The sequence below is a fragment of the Pteropus medius genome, unplaced genomic scaffold (genome assembly GCF_902729225.1).
Source record: "Pteropus medius unplaced genomic scaffold, Ma_sr-lr_union100, whole genome shotgun sequence".
Lineage (NCBI taxonomy): Eukaryota > Metazoa > Chordata > Mammalia > Chiroptera > Pteropodidae > Pteropus > Pteropus medius.
In genome coordinates this window covers 6976531-6985720 of record NW_024344437.1, presented here as the reverse complement: position 1 = coordinate 6985720, position 9190 = coordinate 6976531, and the positions used below count along the sequence as shown (strand labels likewise).

The 9190-nt window shown below is 47.5% G+C and overlaps 1 non-coding gene across 1 annotated transcript; it reads left to right on the top strand.

Annotated features, from left to right (window-relative positions):
* Window positions 1–6266: 6266 nt before the first annotated feature.
* On the top strand, window positions 6267–6385 carry LOC120610746 (5S ribosomal RNA). Its single transcript, XR_005654997.1, has one exon. It is a non-coding gene; the product is annotated as a 5S ribosomal RNA (ribosomal RNA).
* The last annotated feature ends 2805 nt before the right edge of the window (window positions 6386–9190 follow it).

The window sequence follows — 9190 nt, the reverse complement described above, 5'->3', positions numbered from 1 at the left end:
ACGGAAGAGATGAAGTCTGAAATGGAATTCGAAAAGGCGCGAGACCCACGCTCCTCCTGCCCTGGGGGTGGGGGCCACCCATGGGGAAGAAGGGTGAAAACCAGAACTGCATCCCTCCCCCCAGGACAGCGATATGACCTTTGGGTAGAGCGTTAGGGTTGACAGAAGCCCTCCAGGAGGGCGTGCGTTTGGCCCCACGTTACGAACGAGAAAGAGGAGTCTGAGCGGTTCCGGGGATTCAGATCAAGGTCCTGGGGCTGCCACGGGGCAAACAGGGCTCCAAGGGCTTTTCCTGCCCCCCCCCAGAGCCACCTCTGGACAAACAACACGAAGCTCCAAGGGCCCTGTTGGTGCAATGCTTCTGACTTTACAAGAGTAGTACCACTGAGCATCTCCCTTGGGCTCCGCTGTGCTGCTGGGGATTATGGACCACGAGCATCCTTCTCGTCTGATTTAAGGAATAGGAAGCTCAGAAAGGCCGTTCTCCTGGCGTGTAGCAGGTGCTGAACCTCAGAAGTTGGGGGTAGGAGAGAGATGGTGCTGGGCTGGTGGGCGGTGGCGTTTCTCAGCCCACTCTCTAAGCGGGGCTGTGTTCGCCCCTCCTTCCAGGTCACAGCTGTGACCGAGGACAGGGGCTTGGCAGGCAAAACAATCTGCATGAACATCCCAAAGTCACTCCAGCAGTCTGACATGACCACATTGACTTCCCGAAAGCTATTTTTATTACTCCCACTCCCAAACATCAGTTTCCTCCTTTGCACGCTGAAGACGTAAATTCACGAATACACGTACCCCTGGCAGCGGCCATACACACGTGCACCCTTAATGAGCTCCTGATAGGATGGTTTATGAACAATGTCCACACTTAACTCGCAGTGAGAGCTTTCCCATGCGTTTGACACTTGGCATGCATTCTGTCACTCGATCCTTGCAACAGCCCCAAGGTAGGTACTATTGTCACCCTCACTTTATGAAGACCGAAGCTGGGTTGCAGGGGTGTCCCTGCCTGAGGTCACCCATGGGTCAGCAGAGCGTGGACCCCTGATGCCAGAGCTTTCAGCCCACAGCCCTGCCTGGCATGGCACCTGGCACATGGTGAGGGTATAATGGGGACAGTGGTGGCTACTGGTACAGCCCTGACCTCCACAGAACCAGGAGATTTGGAACACGACCCTGGTCGGTCCACTTGGGCCGTGGCCTCACAACACAAACCTAGGAAAAACCAGCCTCCAGCTGGCCTGGCGTTTAGTCTCTCTTTGGAGAATCCACATCGTTATGCTCACTAGGTGGAAGTCATTTATTTTGTGGAAATGGCTTATTTAAGAGGCTTCACACTCACTGCTGTCCACAGCAGGGCACTTTTCTGGTGGAGAGCCTTTGAGAACATTCATCTTTAATGAAACAGACTAATATTAAGACATAATTAAGATGGTAAAACCAATACAGTTTTGTGAGGAAAAATCCTAAAATGACGATTTCTTTGCAGGGATGTAATGTGAGGAGCCTGAGGTTCTCGTTAATTCTTTCCTGCCCCTCTTGGTTATGCTGAGTCAGAGTGTAAGAGAGAGGGGCTTCCTGGTGGAAGGGGCTTCCACGTCCTCACCGTCCCTCCCTCCCCAACTCCCTCCTTCCAGTGTTCATTGCCAGGTTTCTCCATGCCGGCTACTGGGATGAGGATCAACGAGACAGGTGGGGTTCCACCTGAAGCTTACGGTCTAAAGGGAGCAGGCAGTTTTACCAACGAGCATAACTCCTCCACGAGGGCACTGACTTCTTGTTCCTTCTCTATCCCTCCCTGCAATGGAGATTATCCTTAACCTGGCATATCTTAGCTGCTTAATATTCACAAATAGATCACTTGGTTTCTCAGGGTACAGTTCTTAGACCACCCGTGGGATATTTCTTAAAAATTCAGTTTCTTGGACCCTGCCCCAGACCTTCACAGTTGGAATCTGTAGGAGCGGGCCCAGAAGTCTGTAATTTTAATAAACTCCAGGTGATATAGTCTTCCTGAGAATGTCGAGAATCACTGTTTCTTAAATATTTTGGAGGCGCCTACCATATAGTAGACATTGTCCTGGGCATCTGTCCCTAACAGCTACCCCTACCATCTGATCGTACCTTTCTGGAAGGAAACGAAGCAAAGCTGAAGCCAGGTGAACACAGCCAGAGTGACGAAAATAACTTTGTCAGTGTTGAGAGTCAAAACTTCATAGAGAAAGTCTTTATTCAAATGCTCTACTTTTTTGCCCTATTTTGTTTTGTTCAGATTATTAGTCTAATTTCTTTAAAGGCCCTTGGTTTGTGAGTTTAAGGTCAAGGCATGGTTTCTTGCCAGGAATTTTCTGTGTTTTTTTCATGAGTAAGTTCAAACTGGTGTCACCGTTTTTACCTGTACTAAGAACAGGGTGGAGAGGAGGAGGTGGAACGAAGCATCTCACGAGCGATTCCAGCGGACGCCACGGTCTCTACGCAGCTCCCATCCAGTGCCGAATACTCCAGGCGGTGGCGATCTGAAAATAGTACACATGGGCACGTAATAATTCTGTGAGCGTAATGCCCAGCTATTGCAAAGAGTCTGACAAATCATTCTTTCCCCCCTTTTGAAAGTGCGTTCAGAGCACATTTCTCGCATCCAGGTTTCACGGATTCAAAGAGAACACAAGAATCGATTGGACTTGTGAACGATGCCACTGCCTGAAAAAGTCCTTTAAGTGCAGTGCAGTTGAGCTCAGCACAAGCTCGGATTCTGGCCTCGAATCAGCCAGCCAGTTAGCTGCAGTGCATCCTTCTTTTCGATCGTTCCAAATGTAGCCAGAAAATGCTTTGGAGAAATCACTCAATCTAGGAAAACCTGGCGTCTGACGTAGATGCGTCATTTCCTTCCCCTGGACCGCTCTGAAACTCTGGCCCACAAGTGCTTGCACATCTAGAAGCCTCTTTGGGATGAAACATTACAACACTGTTATAGTCGCACTTGGCCTCACACACCTTCACTGTCTTTCAATTTTAAAAGCCAAACACACAGCCACCACTATCCAGAGCCACCTTGTCCCAGAGCTGGTTCTCGGGTTGGCCTCCAGATGCCAGAAGCCCCAGGGCCCAACGGGTGGCTCTGCACTGGAGGTGCTGGCAGGAGAGTTTCGGATTGTCCCCGAGGACAGGCTACCTGTCCAGAAAGGACCAAGTGGCAATGAGAGATAGGTGCTGTCATCAGCCTGGCAGAGCCCCAAGGTGCACATCCAGAGATTCTTGAATTGATCTCCATCCCCTATCAGGAAACAGAAGGCCTCGTGGTCCTGTCCCCTTTCTTCTTCCCGTAAGCCAGTGGACATTTTTTAAAATGTTTCTTGCTCCATAGTTCGCTTGTTTTCGTTTTCAGTTTTTCCATGCTCTTTTTTAAGGTGTAAAATGTTCCGGATTGAATTAATATTTTAGAGCCATTTTTCTCATCGCTGAAACCTCATCATCTGGCACCTCGTGCATATTAAATACATACTGGATAAATAAATAAACTAATGAATGAATTTATTTTTCGGCCACTCAGGCAAACGCTAGTCATACCAGACAACTCACAATAATGTTGCTCATGAATACAGAATTTCGCTGTCAGAAAAATATTCTTATTGATTTAGGATAAAAATTGAGAAGCGATAAAAGAATGTTAAGAAACAGTATATACTGAGCTCTTTAGTGCAAAAAAAAAAAGGTACTTCTCTGGGTCAGTTTCTTTGCATTCTGTTGATTTTTTTTTCTCTTCTTGGTCACAAGATGGCTGCCACAGTTCCGTGCATCACATTAGATGCAAAGGCAGGAAGGAAATGTTCTTTTTCTTTTCTTTTTTTTTTAAAGGAGGTCTTATTAAATGGATACGTGAGGAAATAAGAAATGAAGAATTGTCACGTGGCAGGGGTCTCAGGAGGACAGAGAGGGAGGCCATCTTTCTCATTCTGCATAGAAAGGCTCTCAGGACAGGACTGCCTGTTCTCCACCGCCCCCCACGCCACCACCGCCAGCGGGAACAGGCTGAGCTTCATTCCATGGTTCTGCTTCCCCCCCGCTCCACCCCATCATGGCTTCTGGGTTTCTGATACTAACTAGCATGCCCGTCTCCACCACCCAGCGACTTTTTCCAATGACCCTTTGGCCACTGCACTGTTTTCTTAGGCTCCCGCCCTGCTGGCCTCTGACATCTGCCTTCTGCCTTCTGCCTTTCCCTTTTGCTTCTGCTATTTTTTTTTTTTTGCTAACTCTGTCTCTGTCATTCATATTCAAACTCCCCAGGAGGAGAATCAGATTAGTCTATTGCACTGGTGAAAATTAAATCAACCCCCAAACTCAGAGCATGGATAGTCAAACTAATTAAAACAAGCCACATTATAACCAGCTGAAGTGTTCGCCAGACACCAGAAGCCAGGAGAAGAGACAAACAAATCCAGAAGAAACAGCCTTTTCTCTTTTCCTTGTCATTCCCCTTTCCCTGCCCCCATTCTCCACCTCCATTCTCCTTTTCCCTTTTTCCTTCCATCTGGTGAGACGTTTACATCTTCTCTCTGTAGTAGCGGCGGCGGCGTCTGCCATGTGCCGTGAGAACTCCAACACCCCTCACATTGCTTCTGGCTGATTTTCCCATTACATTCCACTTCCTCTCTCTCCTGTACCAACCCTGAGGGATCCTTGTGTTTCTATTATTCGTAGCTATGTTAGTCCTGAGCGGCACTCTCCTCCCTGGCCAAGCAAACCCAGGCTGCCACCTGAGAGAGTCAGAAGCCAGAGTGAAGCTCCCCTTGCAGCTCAGGGGCCCAGTGGCGAAGCCAGGGCACATCCATCCCCAGGTGAGATGGAGAACCCTCAGCCTGGGGGCTCACGTCTTGGTGTGGCCCCCTGACATGGTTCCCACTCTTTGATTCAGTCTGATCAGGGCTTCAGAGGGCGTTCCATGTACGAACAAGCTTCTTTAAACTGGAGAATTCAGCTTAGTTCCCATCGCCCAAGTCATTCACGTGGGTGACTATTTCATTTTGAGGAAGAAGGACAGACGAATTCTGTCTCATGATTTGCCATGAGCAGAGCCATGAAGCCGAAGGAGGTGGTATTTGTCTTTGGTGCTTTTGGTGATCATGTGGTGGCCTACCAACAGCCAGTCCCTCTTTTGTTAGTGAAATCTCAATTTTGTTCCGGAATCAGTGACTGAAGGAAGATGGAACCACTCTAGAGGACGAATCGTGATTAGTTTGAAACAATCGTGAGATTCTCATTCCCCTTTGCTAGTGATTGGGTTTGGGCAGAAGGGGTGTGGGGGTGTGTGCCCCTGTTCTGGCCAATGAGATGTAAAAGAACGTCATTTGGAGAATTTAGGGAAACGTTTTCCATTCTGATGAGAATGGAGGTACATGAAGTGAACTTACCATTCCTGTCCTGCTTTTATATATATATTATTGTGCATAATGTGATGCTTGGAACTTGGCAGCCATCTTGTCACCAAGAAGGGGGACAAAATTAAAAGAATGCAGAAAAGCCGACCCAGAGCCTTGACGTCATCAAACCACTGGATCAGCGTGGGACTTTCTACCTCTACACCTATTATATATAATAATAAACCCCTACTGCTTAAGCCACCCTTACTCAAGTATTCTGCTGCTTACTGCCAAAAGCTCCTTGATTGATGTACCAGGCACCCACAGGACTTGAGGCCTTCTGGGAGAGGCCCAGTGGTAGACTCAGTCTGGAGAAGCTCGTTGCAAACCTGGCAGACGGAAAGGATGATAGCAGAAGATGGAACGGGCTTTGTTTTTGATAACCCTTAGGCAAGAAACAGCGCTAGCCCCCAGGAAATGTCAGGACCTGCCGTTGTCCCCGCCCCTTCCCCAGACTGCTACCTCAGTCAAGTGTACTTATGTGTCTGTCTCATAGGAGCATTTGGAAATGAAACAAATGAAGAAACCTCAAAGTCAAGGAATATGCTCTGCCCTGTTGCTGGGGCATTGGGCTAGGATGAGCTGTGGTCTGCATGGAAGAGGGAACCAACCTGGGGCCATCTTAAATGGGACATCATGTGAGAAAGTCATGGGCGGGGATGTTGGGGGCAGCAACAGAGAGTCTGTGTATCTGTGTGGGTAGGGGTACAGTGCTGGAAATCTGGAACCTTAGCTGGGAGTGGGGGTGGGGTAGATAACCAGTGGTCCACCTGAGGAAGCATCGCGCACTTCAGGGGACCTGTGGGTGAGAGCCCCAATAAGGGCGAGTCTCTGAAAAATAACGCAGCAGTCTACAGCCATGCCATCCTGAACGTGCCCGATCCCATCTGATCTCAGAAGCTAAGCAGGGTCGGGCCTGGCTAGTACTGGGATGGGAGACCACCTAGGAAGACCAGGGGCTGTAGGCATAATAAAAATAAATAAATAAATAGCAAAACATCCCCCCGACCCGGAAAAAAAACTTCAAATATCTGCCAGGCCAGAAAACATCAACATTAGATCTCAAGGGCACCTGTCAGGTGAGATGGCTCCTGTCCTTCCTTCTCTGGTCCCCTTCCCAGGGGTCCCCACGTGGGTGGAAGGAGGGGTGAGGAGGAGGACTCATGGAGAAACAGGACCTTCTTTTTCACTCCGTAGCCTTCCAGCCCAAAGAAGAACCGAGCTGGGCAGAAGCTTTAAGTTTTTCACAAAAATGTTAAAAATTATTATGGAAATTTTCACATATACACAAATGTAGAAAGACTAAAGAAATGAACCCCATTTCCTCGTCCCCTCGTTTCAACAGTTACTAATATTCCACCTTTTAAGTTTTACCTATTCTTCCCCAACACCATTCCAGAGTATTTTAAAGCAAATCCCAGACGTTGAGCACTGTACTCTAAGTACTTCAGTGTGTGTGCATCTGTAACACGTAAGGGCTTTTTAAAAAAATTTAAATAATAGTATAACCATAATGCTATTATCACATCCAACCAAATTTAATACTATTACCACAATATCTAATGCTTAATAGGCAGTCTATGTTTGATTTTCTCCCTTGGCTAAAAAGATGAATTTTTCAGTTAATTTATTCCAAACAGGATCCTCACATTCCATCCGTGTCATGCGTCTCTGAGGTCTTCACATGGCTCCTGGTGGCTTTTAACAGCCACTGATGATTGTTCTCAAGCTCCGCCATTTCTTTAGGGGGTTGCAAAACTGTGATTTTCTAACAATATAATTACTTGCGCATTCATTAGCTGGGTTTTTCTTATTACGAAGGATTTTTCCTCCATCAACTGTTTGGTTACTCTGAAGTACAGACTCTGTAGGAAAGGCAGAGGAGATGCTAGATTCTTTAGAATAATGAGTAAGTGTCCTAGCAACCTCCAAGAAAGCCAATAGGTTTGGGTTTCTGTGTGTGTGTGTGTGTGTGTGTGTGTGTGTGTGTTTGATTTGTTTGTTTTTTTTTATTATTATTATAAGCCCATGAGTTTTTATATAATCGATTATACTCTTCCTTTTCTTTTCTTTTTGATACTAAATTTATTTGATCTTTGGTGAACCGGTGGGTCCTGTGTTGTTTTAAAAACACTCTGTGATCTTTGATGGTTCCTTAACCTTCGGGTTCAAGATTTCTCAGGCTCATCTTGTGCATTTCCTGCCCCAAATCTGACATTGGTCATTTCTCTTATTTAGAGACCAAATCTGTAGGGAGAAGCATTTTAACTTTAAATGAATTTGAAGCCTCAAATGTACATGGAATTGGACATTTTTAATTACAGGGAAATGAGATTGTACTAAAATTGACAGGAAGACTTCTATTTTCTGAGGCTGACGAGAGCTATGGGACTTGCCCTAGCTCGTGTCTAGCTCTGGGCGACTGAATGAACATTTCTAGCCCCAGGTTTTCTCATTTGTAAAATGGGAAGCGCAATACCTACCTCAACGGGCTGTGGTGGGGATGAAGCGAGAGAGTTCATGAACCAAGTTCTTATTTTCATAAATGTTCACCAGTGGTCGTCGTAATGATAATTGTCGTCATTTCTGAAACTCAAGGGAGAGACTCACCCTCTGGGATACAGGAGTTACCCAGAGGATGGAGGGTTCGAGATAGGGGCAGACACCAAGGGCTGGCTGTGCACACACGCTGATGTGTGGGCACGTGCATGTGCACAAACACACCGGAAAAAGTGAGTTAATGAGACAGCATATCAGGCGCTCTGGTGTCTGGGCTGTCATTAAAAGTCATTGCATTAATCATATGCAAACCCAGCATGGGAGGAGAAGCTCCCGTGACCCTGAGCACCCGCGGGTTCGCAACCAGGCGTCTGGAATAAGGAACGCAGATCACCTCTGGCGGTAAAAGGACAGGAAGAAGCGCCATGCGTCTGGCTCTCCTAGGGAGCTGGTTTTGACTTTACCCGCTGCTTCGTGTTGTGCCACTGATCATCACGGACACCCAGGCTGCAGACGACAAACTGAAGGCCTTTCTAAGGGAGAACACCAGGCGGGCAAAGTGGTAATGAGTGACAGGAAGCACCGTGTGAAAAAGGGTGTGGCCGCAGGGGGCAGGGTGGGGGCGTTTGGCCGTAGGAAAGAACTGTCTTTGGTGCTGTCTACTGAGGGCTGGGGGTAGTTTGTTTCGAAGCACTAGTGCAGCAAAAGCTCACTCGTGTGTGGCATTAGTGCAGAACAATGCCTGGCACTTAGCGGTGAATGACTAAATACTGCTGCTTTGATGGTTAACTGTATGCGTCGGCTTGACGGGATGGCAGGATGCCCAGAGAGCTGGTGACACTTGATTTCTGAGTGTGTCCATGAGGGTGTTTCCAGAAGGGATTAGCATGTGACTTGGTAAAGTAAGTAAAGAGATCCCGCCTCCCCAGTGTGGGCAGGTATCATCCAATTCATTGGGGGCCCAAGTAAAACACGAAGGTGGAGGGTGAATTCATTCTCTGCTTGGGCTGAGATATCCATCTTCTTCTGCCCCCAGACATCAACTCAGGCTTTGGGACTCAGGCTGGGACTTACACCATCAGCCTCCCTCTCCCTCTTCTGAAGGCCTTGACTCTAATGGAATTACACCACTGGACTCTGGTTCTTCAGCTTGCAGATGGCAGATTGTGGGACTTCTTGGCCTCCATAACTGAGTGAGCCAATTCCTGTAATAAATCTTCTCTTATCTATGTCTATAGGTCTCTATCTCTGTCTCTATCTCCCTGTCATTCTTT